Source organism: Poeciliopsis prolifica, unplaced genomic scaffold (assembly GCF_027474105.1).
Source record: "Poeciliopsis prolifica strain line A6 unplaced genomic scaffold, Auburn_PproV2 SCAFFOLD030, whole genome shotgun sequence".
Lineage (NCBI taxonomy): Eukaryota > Metazoa > Chordata > Actinopteri > Cyprinodontiformes > Poeciliidae > Poeciliopsis > Poeciliopsis prolifica.
In genome coordinates this window covers 6259057-6272896 of record NW_026562405.1, presented here as the reverse complement: position 1 = coordinate 6272896, position 13840 = coordinate 6259057, and the positions used below count along the sequence as shown (strand labels likewise).

Here is a 13840-nt window from a genome sequence, read left to right as displayed (position 1 = left end):
AGATGTTTGTCTGCTGGAACAAATTTCAGAGTTTGTTTCTCTTGACTAAGGAACTCAGATACGGTTTTAAATCTCATCATTTATGTTGTTTTCTGTTCTTGTGACGCTACAGGTGCTTAGTATTATTTTTACAAGTTCTGACTCAACCCTGGAGCAAACTGTAAAACAAGCGTCACTAATCTGTTTACTTGGCAGACTCAGAGAATTTGTGACGAGGTTGCACAATCCTTTGGGAAACTAAAAGTGGTTGGGTGTGACAAGGACGTCTAAACCCAACTGTGCATCACGTTGCTTGCAGTTGTGTTCCTGCTACAGCAATTCAGACGTTTCTTCATTACAAGAGAGAAAATTCTGCAAAGAGAAAAAATGAAGGTTGACTGGACTCTGAACTGCATCAATCCAAACTCAGGTATGCTCTACAAACTTCAGTGTTGATTTTCTTTTGTCTTTCAGAGACATTCGTCTGAGCTCTGTGTGAATGTAACTGTAGCAACAGATCAATCAGAATCTGATGCACTAATAAAAAACAAATGTTTTTGGATCACGTTGTTTCCAGAAAGCTGTTTTATGGTTATTCCTAACCAATCTTGTCTCAGTGGGATCTCAGTCTGAAGGAGGAAACCAAAGTCACCTGCTAAAACGTTAAATAATTTACATGTAATAAGAATCTGTTAAATCTGCTGATGATGAAAACCTAACAGCTCTGAAATGATGAACTTCAGACTAAACAATCAGTGTTTTGCTTTTGTAAATGATCTTTTGCTCGCTGCTGTTTACTTACATATTTATTCATGTCATCTAGTAGCTCACACTTTACGCAGCTTTTTGTTCACACAAGTTTTCCAAAACTTGCAACCCTGAAAACTGGTGATCGACAAATAAGCATCACAAATATCCAAACTTAGCAAGAGTTACATTTTGAAAGTCCAACTAGTTACTTCTTCTTTCATAGGTGTCAATGATCTTAATGTCATTTCTATTTTTCTTCCTTAAACTGACTGAAAATGTTTCTTTCTCAATAGACCACATTTAGAGACAAACCTTATGTAGCTCAAAGACATAAAACTTTCAGAATTATTTTCTATCGACTGCAGAAAGTTTGCAAGTTTCATTCACAAAGAAACTCTGGTGACTGCAACACAAAGATGTGTGTTTTTGCCCTTCCCACATACTGATGCCAATAATTACAGAACACACCCAGAAGGTGAGCCACGCGATTTAAGGTTTCACCACAAAATAACGTAATCTCTGCTTTCTGAATAAAAACTACTGTCAGGTGAAGCCATTGTTGCACTCCCTGATTTAATGTGAAGGTCCTTAGTCAGGGCACAATTAAAGAAAAAAATAAATATTTTGCATCTGTCATTTTCAGATGCTGACTGTTAATACTTCAGCACAATAAATCTAAACTGAGGCTTTTCCCTGACAAATATGGAGTGAAATGATAAAAATATTTGGAAAATAAAATAAAAATTATTGGAAAATTTGCAACAATTCCGAATATTTTCTACTTTTATAAACTATTTTCTGTTTTCTACTATTGAAGAAATTTTGAATCACAATCTCCTTGGAGTTGCAGTTTCCTCACAGAGCAGCTTTCAGACTCAGTTCCTTCAGACTAGCGGCAGCAGCAACTAGCAAACGCCTGGAAAATACACAAACCACAAGCAGCAATTGTTTAGCAAACAATTAAAAAAAAAACTAATTCTCTCTATTATGCCTCATAATCAATAATTACATTTTTTCATTAATTATAAATTCAAACACATTTTGATCCTCAGCTGTATCAATAAATACACAGAAATGTTAAGTTGTGGTTGTTGTTCATCCACCTGGAAAATGTTGAGCCAAAATGCCTCACAGCGAGAAAACAAACTGGTTTTTATGATATATTCTTCTAGAACATGCAGCTGCGTTTTATAGATCTGTGCACTTAGACTTGTTCTGTCTAGCATTTAATTTTATATCAGGATCGTTAAACTCTGAGCTTCTCTTCAGTTTCTGCCCCAATACTCGCTCAGAAAACAGATTCCAAATAAATTATTTAGATGTTTAAAATTTCCTGTAATTAATTAATGAAGATAATGCGTTAAAAAATAGTTTTCTCACAGCCTCCCATGTGTGGAACATGTGCAAATGCTATGGAACATGTGCAAACGCCTCCAGGTTGTTACTCAAAAGCTTAGACGTGAGGCGTGTTGATGTTTCCCAGCATCATTTCCTGCCGCAGCTTGCCTTGTTCACGCGCATTTAAGGAACCAACACCCCGAATGCTGCAAAACATCTTTTAGTTTCATTCAGTATAATAAATCCAGATCTTTCCACTCCCTCTCTAAATCCAAACAGATTTGTTGAATTGTATATAATAGATCAAGATGTGAAACCTTCATCAAACTTGTTTCATCAAAGTTTTGCCTCTCAAAGTTCAAGTTTTTAACCAACACATAATCAGCATAATACAGTATAATTAAAGAGACTTATTGGTGAGAAAAGGTTTGTTGTTTCTTCTTGTTTGTGTGTTTGTCCAAGATAACGTGTTTAAATGTTTCTAAAGAATTAAAGTGAATAACTGGCTCAGCCGCACATTTTTCACGCTGCTTTTCAGGAATTTTGGTTTGCTCATCTTCACGACTTGTTGGAATCCAACGTGTTGGAGGATTTACGAGCATAAACCACCTTTTGAAGTGAAAGCCACAGCATGTCTAATGAATTTAGGTCAGGCCTTTGACTAGGCCCCACACAGACTTTATTTTGTTTCTTCCAGCTATTAAGAGGAGACGTGTTTTGGACTGGTGGATCCATTTCACACATCTTCCATGTCTGGTACTAAATCCACCATCAATCTACCAACAAGTTTTACAAAATGGTTTGATGCTCCTTTTCAAATGATGCTATGCCCCAAAAGTTCCCAAACGTTTTGGGAACAAGATGTGAGGTTTTCTGGATGAAACATTGCCAGGCACTGAAGTGGAGGCATGAACTCTGACCTTAAACAAGGCTAGCGTACAGAACTAAATTGGGGCCATAAAGTTTATTTAAAAAGGTTTTGAATCTAAAATCAAATCAGAAATTGAAAAACGAAAATTTGAAAATAAGATCTTGAATATGAAAAGTACTTTTGAACATTATTTTTCAGTTTCATGTCTTTTTTTAAGTTTAAAATCTTTTTTTTTTCAGTAGAAAAATTTTTCAGCTTCAAAATAATTTTCAGATTATTTTTTTGTTTTAATAAACTTTATGCCTAATTTATCTCCATACGAGTGATGCCTGCAGGTCTTTGGATGTCGCTCTCGCTGTGATTTTCGGGTGATTATGATCAGACTCAGAAAGTTCACTGCAGTTCAACGTTTTCACCGTTTGACTCTCTCTGGTTCTCTGGACTTTTTGTGTCAGTTATTTTGTGCTGCATTAATTCCTAGATTTGAAAGATTTTTAGGTGTTGTCTCTTTCATCAGGCTGATGCTATTGAAATGTTTTCTTGATTCATAAGTGGTGTGGCCGTGATCTGGCTGGGTGTGGAAACTGAACGTAGATTTCCAAGATATGACTCATCACAGCTACTGGATGGGAGCAACTTTCACACCACAGCATTTTGATCTTTAAAAGCCTTTGTTAAACTGCTGCCTTTTACCTGAGTTAATTATGTTTGATATTTATTTCAGTTAAATTAAGCGACAAACACAAACAAGCAAGAAAGGTTGAAGCACTTTTACTTTTACTGGATGCAATTCATGAAGTTATGGCTGTAAAAATAGTTTACAATCACATTTGGAGAAGCAGCATTCAGCTTCTAAGCACCTCAAATCTGGAACAAACTTCCAGAAAACTGCAAAACAGCAGAAACACTGAGCTGCTTTAAATCACAGCTAAAAACAAACTTCTGTGAGTCGCTTTTCTAACCATAATAATTGGATCACAGACCAACATATTTGATGTTTATTGATGATTTTGATAATGACATTTGTCAAAATGTTACTTTTGTTTCTGGTTTTGTAATTGCTGACTGCCTTTTGATTATTTTTTATTTTGTGTTACAAATATTCAAACTGCCTTGCTGCTGAAAGACAGACAAACTTGATGTATTGATTTGTGCCACAGTTTTAAACATTTTGCTTTCCTTTCAGGTTTTGTTGGACTCGACCTGCACAGTGAGACCAACAACTGCGAGCATCGGACCAGTGAAATCTCACTGAAGGAGCTGATTGTGAGACGAGGCCAAGCCTTCCAGCTCACGCTATGGCTGGCAAAACCTTTCAGACCTGCCCTTGATCAGCTCACCATGACCGTTGTGACAGGTTGCCCTTTTATTTCTTCATTTATATGGAGCTTAAACAGAGAAAAGCAACAGATTAAGTTGCGATCTGTTCACCCAGATTAAACATGATTTGCCTGATTTCCTCTCTAGGAGAACATCCGTCTGAAAACCTGGGGACAAATGTCGCGGTTTGGGGTCCCAGACAAAGTCCAACGTTCTGGTTCTGCTAAGGCGGTTTGGAGAGCGGAGCTTCAGCGGCGCTCCAGTCCTGAAACGGGAGTGTTGGTTCTGGTCATCACGCCTCCAGCCTCCTGTCCAGTGGGGAATTCAAGATGTCTGCCAAGCTGGGGGAGGAGCAGAGGGACCTGGCAACCCTTGCTGTGCTTTTCAACCCCTGGTGTCCTGGTGAGTTTTTGGTCTCCGCTCAACACCAAAGTGTCCAAACTTTGGGGTGTTAGACATGCTGGTCATTCAGTCCTTTTTCCATTTTGTTCTTATTATATTTATTTTTTTCCAACTTTCTCAGTTTAGAAAACAAAAACACTCCTGTCTCCTTCTATTGTCTTTTTGTACTGCTTTTAACAACACGTAATTTTTAAATATTTATATATTCTGCTCATTGTTATTTTTACTTAATCTCAGAGATGACTGGTTCAAACAGGAATTAATCAGTTAGAATGGGAACAATAAGCTTTTACACAACAGTTTGATTATAATTGCGGTGTGGAGGTCAGATATTTTTGTGCATGTTCACCTCCAAAATTCATTAATATAAATTGAGACACCAGGAAAGTTTCCAAGATTATGTACAATATAGAAGCAGGAAGGAAACATAAGAATTGTAAAAAGAAAAAATAGACTTTTTTAAACAAAAGAAACAAAATATATACATATTTTTACTTTTTCTCTGCCTTACTTTTTGGTAAAATGTCGAAAAGATTGATTTTTGAGACATAATAGTTGAGACCAAATTTAAAAAATTAGTTCATTATTTTAATAAAACTCACATTTCTGTGCTGTGATTTAGTTTATGGGTTTCTATGTTGCTACATTACCAAAGTTTTTAAAATATTTTCACTCTTACACAGCTAAGTTTTCTCAAATTATTGGATACATTTAATAACTTTTATATCTTTTAATGTTAATACAACATTTTTTTGTACCTGTTAATATCGTTTTCTTATGTTTGTGCAGAGGACTGGGTTTTTCTGCCAGATGAGGCTGAGAGACAAGAGTACGTGATGAATGAACGCGGCATCATCTACAAAGGAGTTGATCGATACATTGATCCAATTCACTGGGACTTCGGACAGGTAGTCATACTTCATCACTGTTTTAATTGAACATTTAGTTACATTTTTCTGAGTGTAAACTAGATTGAAGGTCATTTGTCTCTCACTTATTGTCCAGTTTGAAGAAGATATGGTGACGATTTGCATGAAAATACTCGACTACAACGTCAAACACAAGCGGGACCCGGCTGACGACGTTTCTGCTCGCTGTAACCCGATCTACGTCAGCCGTGTCGCGGCCACACAAAACAGCCACTTTTGTACATATAAAAACATTTTGTAATCTCTGATGCTTCAGAATAATACAATCTGGGCTTAGAACAGCTTATAAAAACACTGAAACACTGTTTAGTTCTGTTTGAGTTTGTGTTTTAGCTGAATTCACTTGTCTTGGAAAATGCCCTTTCTGCAAAGCATTTGTTTGACGTTAATAAAATACAAGAAAATCTGTGACTGAAATTGTTTATTCTCCTGGAAAGTTGAATTATTTCAAAGTTTGAAAAATCTCAAAAAAGAGGAATTAAAAATATAACTTTAAACTGATGAAAGTCCCAAAATGTTGATCATTAATTAACTGGAACGGGCCTTGGCATTATACTGACACCTAGTGGTCAACTTGCTATCCAGGCCACTTTTTACCAAAACAAGTTTTGATAAAAACTCTTCAAATTATCAATTAATTTATGTTTAAAAATTAAATAATAAAACACTAAGTTAAGTAGAAATGTTGGCATTTTAAGGAACAAAATAACAATAATTCATGTTATAAAAAATAACAAACTTAGGCAAAGAAAAAAAAATCTAAATCAGTTTTTTGATATAAAACAAGCAAAACCCGCAGTTGTGAGTCTGATGAGTTTTGGGTTAAAACATGTTCTTCATTCAGCGGGTAGATAATTCAGCTCCTAAAAGTACGTTTTCCTTTAAAAGGTCCATTAAGTTATGCCCATAGTGTTGCTTTCCTGAGAATAATTGTAATTTTTTCAATCATTCTTCCAGATTAATTCCAGATTAACAGTGAAAATCATCATTGGGGGATTTCGGCCCGCCACTCACTGGAGCGGCAGCTACGCCATCCTGAAAAAATGGTCCAACTCCGTCTTCAGCTCTGTGAAGTACGGGCAGTGCTGGGTGTATGCTGGTGTCATGTGTTCAGGTAATCTTGAAAATGTAGCTCAAATATTCATTGAAAACCTCCAAACTAAAATGACATTTCTCCAAAAATGAGTATAAATGTAACTTTTGATTTCCACAAATAAAACCAAAATAGCTGTGGAAGCATCTTAATGATGTTTTTTTTCATGCATGGCTGCAGTGATGCGTCTGCTGGGGATTCCCTGCCGCGTCGTCACCAACTACCAGTCGGCTCACGACACCAACAAGAACCTGACCATCGACACGTACTACGCTGACTATGGAGTGAGAGAGAAAGAGTCCAAAGACAGCGTCTGGTGAGAAGCTTCACACATGCAGGATTTAAATCAATGCATCGTCCATCAGTGCATTGTCTTTCTAAAGTCAGTAAGACAAACAGACAGAGACAGAACAAACTTTGGATTTTAGCCTTTGGAAGCTGATGTACAATAAACAGAAAGAATAATAAAACAAATACATCGTAAATTTACAGAAGTAAGATTATAACAATAGTTGATTTTCCATTAACCATAATATTGCAAAAATAAATTTGCTTAAACTGATTTTGAAAACAAGAAATAAAGTCATGTTTAAAGTAAAGATGATACTACTACTGACAGAAATGCTGAAGATAACAGGAAGTAGTCAGAGGATGATGGTTTGTTTTGTTTCTTTTGGTCAAATCTTTTTTTTAATGGAAACACAGCGATTGCCAAATTGTGTCTTTTGGACATCAGCAGAAAAATCTGCACACATTAGTGTAGAAATGAGTAAAAGATGTGACTGCCGTAAAACTGCTTGAGTCTGAGCTGCTTTCATTAAATCTGTGGATGTTGTTTTAAGGAATTATCACGTCTGGGTCGAGGGCTGGATGAGGCGACCCGACCTGGCCAAAGACGGTAAATATGACGGCTGGCAGGTTTTGGACCCAACTCCACAGGAAAAGAGTGACGGTACGAAAACCTGCTTCTATAGATGTGGCTTTTCAAACTTTCCTCTGATCACCTGGATCTCTTCTTGCCAAAATTGTTCAATCTGATATTAAATGATGTTTACACTGCAAACATAATTTTTACCAAAGTATGTTTTGATCTAATTTCTAGTGCAGATATCTTGTTACATTTAAATACACTTATTTTACTCATGCAGGAATGTTCTGCTGCGGCCCGGCTCCAGTCTCAGCCATCCGGAACGGAGACACTCACCTGAAATACGACGTCCCGTTTATTTACGCCGAGGTCAACGCTGACTGCATAACCTGGCTGGTCAGTGGAACAACATGAACCTTCTCTGAATTGTTTCTGAGCCAGTCTTAGATTCACCTTTTGTTTTTATTTCACGCTCTTTAGGTCAAACGTGATGGCTCCATGGTAAACATTGATACGGACAGTATCAAAATCGGGCAAAACATTTCAACCAAGTCAGTCGGAACCAACAACAGGATGAACATTACAGACAGCTACAAGGAGAAAGAAGGTTTCTGCTCTTTTCCATCACCGTTTTTAACCTGGTTACTGAAAAACAGGCTTCAGTTCAAATGGAATAACTTGATACTGTAATATTGTGTCCAAAACATTCACTATGACAGGACCAATGTAACATCAGAATATTACAATTATATTTCAGTGTTTCGTTCCATTTTCAGCAAATCTCAATAATTGTCTTCATTTAACTAAACTAATGAAATCCTAATTTTTAATGTGGGGATTCTTGTTAAGATTAAATAAAAACAAACAATTTATTTGCAACAGAAAGAAAGAGTGAAATGCATTTGTGCTTACGTTAAAGCAATAATCGTAAATATTAGTTCCGCTAATGTGAAAGCTCTTTATCAACATCGTATTTAGTGCAAGCTAATGCTAATGTGCTAACTTCAGCCGTATTGATACCCACCGTGTCAATGACAAAAGGCACTGTAACAGTACATAAGCTGCCTTTTGTAAAGATACATAGTAAAAAAAAATTAACAGCAATAATTTAGTTTATTTAGTACGGAGCCCTTCAGGGGACATGGGACATTTTTTTCTTTTGCATTTCCTCACAATACTATTCTGATCATTTATGCGGCATAATTGAACACTGTAAGCCTTTCTTCGGTACTTTCTGCTTTAATATAAGGTTATGTGAGATTTTTCCATGAATGTTAATACCTTGTTGTGAAATGTCTGAAGTTTTTTTTATCTTTGTTTAGGATAGAAAAGAAAAGCACCACAAACCTAACAATATCTGCCCGTGTCTCCTGGAGGGCTCTGTAATTTAGCCTTTCATTTTAAAAAATGTGTTCATTTTTCAAAGTCATTTTTTTCACCATGTTATTCTTACAGAATTTCAAGCTAAATATTTATTTCTGAATTAAATACTTAATTTGCGAACAAAAATATTTACAACTTGAAAGTTATAATATTTAGTTAATAATCTAAATTATTGCTGTTAATTTTTTTTTCTCAGGTTTGTGATATGTTAGGAAGCTAAGGACGCTAAATGTTTTAAAAGTTATTGAAAGTGTGGCCACCACTGCGCAGGATTACGACATTCCTCTGCTCATCGGAACGATGATTTCTGACATCCTAGCGCAGTTTTAATTCAGTGTGAATTCTCAGTTGACATGGTGACTTTTGGTAGTCAAAACATTCATCCATGTTTCCCACTTTTGATGCAGTTTTACTGGTTAAATGAACCATCATGTTCACAGGAACAGAGCAGGAGAGAAGGATCTTCCAGTACGCCCTCACCAGGCTGGGGAACGAAGGGGAGGGAGAAACTTGTGTTGAGAAAGTTGGAAATGGCTCTGATGAAAATGCTGCAAACAATCAAATATGCAGTCCAACGCCGCCACCACAACTCTTCATTCGATTTGAAGAGGTACAGTCATCAACATTTTGCTGGATGATAAATTGTCCCTGCACTTGTTACGCAGTTTCATGAGGAACAAAGATGTTGTACTTCATTTCTTTAACTTTGAAGGTGTCCAAGCCGGTGGACGGCGAGGATGTGAGTCTGAAGCTGATTCTGAGCGACAGCAGCGCCACCAGGAGGCTGTCCATCAGCATCGCCGTCCAGGCCATGAGGTACACCGGCCAGCCGGCCGGAAACATCCGGAGTGAGGCGCTGGAGCGGGAGCTGCTGCCTGGCAAAGGTCATCCTCTTTACGGGAACTAACTACGGTGGCCCTGAAGTTCAAACCACTTCAGCAGTTCACTAAACAGCTACACAGAAAAGAAATAGAAATAAATGTTCTAAATTATGTTTTCTTAATGTTGTGTTTTCTTAATTTGTAGTTGGCCTAGTGTACTTTTGACAGGAAAATTATTTCTGCTGTATCCAACATCTCAGATCATTTTCTTCAGACTTTTTATGTTTTTGAAGGTTTGAATTCAACTTTAGATCCCATGTCCTTCGTTTTGTCCCTCCAGATCTGATCGTCCCCATCCTGGTCCCGTTCTTAACTTACCACAAACACATGATTGGATGTGACAGCATGAACATTTCAGCTGTGATCACCGACCAACAGAAGAAAAATCACATGTTCCTGGCAGAAACCCGCATTGTGCTGATGAAACCACCGATCTCCATCACCGTGAGTTTCCACCCCCACAGAGAAATAGATCAACAATATTCAAATTCCTATCAATGGCAAGAACACAAAGTATTGACCAGAAAAAAGTGTAGGGAGAAGCACAAGCTTACTAAACCTTCATTTTATTAAATATAAAGCATCATAAAAATGAAGCAGCATAGTCTTTTCTGTATGTTTTCTAAATATATATCTGACTTCCAGTCACTAAACAAACTCAAAGGAAACTGATCAAAACTTATAGTATTTGTTTAGCAAATTATTTATATACATATATTTTTATTGTTTCAAGGATATAAAACAGTTTTATCTCTTCCTACAAATTTTCCACACTTAATAACTGACTGAAGTAAAATTATTTTTCATATTTGCCCTGACCTTTGGTTTTGTTAAATAAATAATTTTATTCTCTCTTAATTTATAGTTTGTTTAATTTCAAACCACATTTGTACACACATCGGAAATAATTTATGATCACTAAATTATGATGTTTTGGTAAATATTATAACCCACATTTTCCTTCCATTTTTATTCTTTCCTTCTTCTCATGATGTTCCCTTCACTTTCACTGGATTTAACATTTTTGCGTCTTTGATTTAGAGCAATGAAAAATATAAATACAATGAGTATTCCATTGGATTTAGGAGTAACAGTGAGAAAAATTATGATGACGAATAAATAAGATTCAAAACAGCAGTTAATCTCTCCCAGCACGTTCATCTGGAGGTCATAGAAATAAAACAAAAGCAAAACGGGGTGTTAAATGTTTAAATTCACGATAATACCAAAAGCTTGAACTAATATGGTGTGTTTGGAAGGTTTTCCAGAAGATACAGGACACAGCTTGCACTAATCCGCAGCACATGTCTGCAAATTCCAGCGAGACCAAATCCCTGCACAATGATGGAAGAGGCTGAAAGTCACGCAGAAAACTACCAGCTCAAATTACGGCTGAATCACAGAGGAGTCGTTTGTTTTTGTTGTGACTTTGTCATGACTGATTTAATTCACTGGGTGTGGGGCAAGAAACAATCAACAAATCCATCCAACTGGCCAAATACGTTTTCATTTATCGGATGGATTAAGTGTTTTCACAAATGATGATGCATATGCAGGGATCAATTATGGATTTTAGTTCCTGCTTTCTGAAGAACTAAAACTTACACAGTGTGACAGAATGAATCCAGTAATACATGAAAAAATTACATTTTTGGACATTTAAGTGTATCTTACAGTTTTTATAATCAATTTTATGCATGTTTGTCTGAAAAAGGACAAAACATTATATTATAACATTTTAGCATCAATCTGGAGGTTCTACCAATAAGATGCTCTGACGTTTCTTCCTCTAACTAACTGCAGAAATGGACTGTGTCTTTGGATTGTAGGTGTTTGGTGACGCCAGAGTGAACAGGGAACTGACGGCCGAGGTGTTTTTCCAGAATCCAGTGAAGGAGATACTGAGAGACTGCAGTCTGACCCTGACAGGAAGCGGCCTCTTTAATGGAGAACTCGTAACCAGGTGAGTGTTTTAATGCAAGCACTCACTTGTAATGAGTGTGTTATTTATGTACGGTAATAAAAAAAAAACCTAAGAGGACCCACAGGAGTTATAACAGTTTTTTGTTTTAGAAAAGATGCTCATTTTTATTTGGGCTCAATATTTACAACAATACATTTATAATTAATGTAAAAAGGAAACAACCTGGCAATAAATACAAAAGTAATATCTACATTTTACTAACACAAAATAAAGAAGCTCAGAAACTTAAAATAATTTTTAAAAATTTTGTGTTCATGTTTTTTTGGGAAAAGTTACCTGAACTATTTTCATAAAATGTTAAATAATCAATAAAACCTGCAATTTTCTTCCTCAGTGACTTTATATTAGCAGTTTTTTGTACCATTGAACAAATCTATATGCTCTGGGAATCTCAAGTCAGCAAAGTAAAAGTGCATTAATGTGTTTTTAAAATGTTTCTTTGTGCTCCTCACAGACTCCCAGATCTGCTGCCAAACAACAGAGTTCGTGTGAAGTTTCATTTCGTTCCCTATAAGAGCGGAGAGAGGACTCTTCTGGTCGACTTTGACTGCGCCTCGTTCAGAGACATCAAGAAAAGCTGCACAATCATCGTCAAGCCTTAAATTTCTCTGGTCCTTCGTTCCTTTAAAGCAAGATGGCTGATGCAAGAATTAATACATTTATTGATAATAATGATTTGATGTGTTTCCTTTCCAGTAAGAATGAAGTGTGTAAAATCTATGTATCATTTTGAAATCAGAAATGTATTTATTTTTGACAAGAACAGAGACAGGCAGGTCCCATAAAACTTTCTACATCAAAGAACTGCAAAATATAGTTTTAAAAAGTGTTTTTCTCTGGTTGATTTATTGTTCTGTGCAGTAAGTTTCTTTATGAACTTAAATTTGCTCAACAAAATTCATCCTGCCATGAAAAATAACCAGTTTTATAATAAACTGCTTTTTATGTGAAAAGCTGATTCCTTGATAGCCTGTTACAGATTCTGCATTGCTACATCAGCTGCCTTTAAAATGCTTTATATTTATTTCTGTAGGTTTAAAAAGTTAACTTCTATATATGTTTTCTCAGTGTGTTACTGTTTTTTTTGTCTGAAATATCAAAAAACTGTTATTTACTTCTTTTATTATTATTGAATAATAATAAAATGCACATCTTATTGTTACATTTTATGCAATAAAATGTATATTTTATTGTTATTCAATAACATTCTGTATAATTAAATATATATGCAGTCCTGATGTTCAATAATAAGTTACCAGAAAACTTTAAAAGTAATCAGTGCTAGCTGTTTTGGGGGGTTTAATTATTCTGAACTCTATAGTGAATAAAAATCTAAAACAGAATGTCAAGTTTCCCTTCAATTTATGTGGCTTTTCCACTTGACAAGGAATGGATACATCAACATTTTTAATCCACTGTATTTCACTCAAAGGACCAAGCAGTTTTCTTCCACTACCCTCCAGTTATTTATCTCTGTGTCTTTTACTCCAAAAGAAGAAGAAATAAATATTGCTAAATTGTATTACTGAAGTTTACATAAATTAATTTTATTCAGAGTGCAAAGAAAATACAAGCAAACTCACAAAGTGATTCAAGTTAAATGAACAAAATAATTAATTTAAATTTTTTAACTTTTAAGTGCTACATTTCAAATTGATATTTGAATTTCAAATGTTTACCTTTTGAAACAATGTTTATTATACAAATGTAAAAACATTTACTTGATGTTTAAGAAATAGTTTAACTGTTAACTTCATTAAAAAAAATCACAATACCAAAATTATTCCAACCATAAAAATCACCAATTAATATGGTGATTTTTATGTGGATAATACAGGTGTTAACGAGCTGGTATATAGCCGGAAGCCAGGCTAGGTTAGGCTAGGCTAGGTTAGGCTAGGCTAGGCTAAAGCTACTCTCCGGCTGCCTCTGCTTGTTTGTGGATGAATCTGGTTCCTCACAGGTCCGACACGTCATCAGATCACCAAAAGCAACACGAAACTGTTTATTTAGCGTTACGGTCTGCAGCTTCTAACTGCTCC

The 13840-nt window shown here is 35.8% G+C and overlaps 1 pseudogene; it reads left to right on the top strand.

Moving 5' to 3' along the window:
• Window positions 1-290: 290 nt before the first annotated feature.
• Window positions 291-13087, top strand: LOC129372784 (protein-glutamine gamma-glutamyltransferase E-like; annotated as a pseudogene).
• The last annotated feature ends 753 nt before the right edge of the window (window positions 13088-13840 follow it).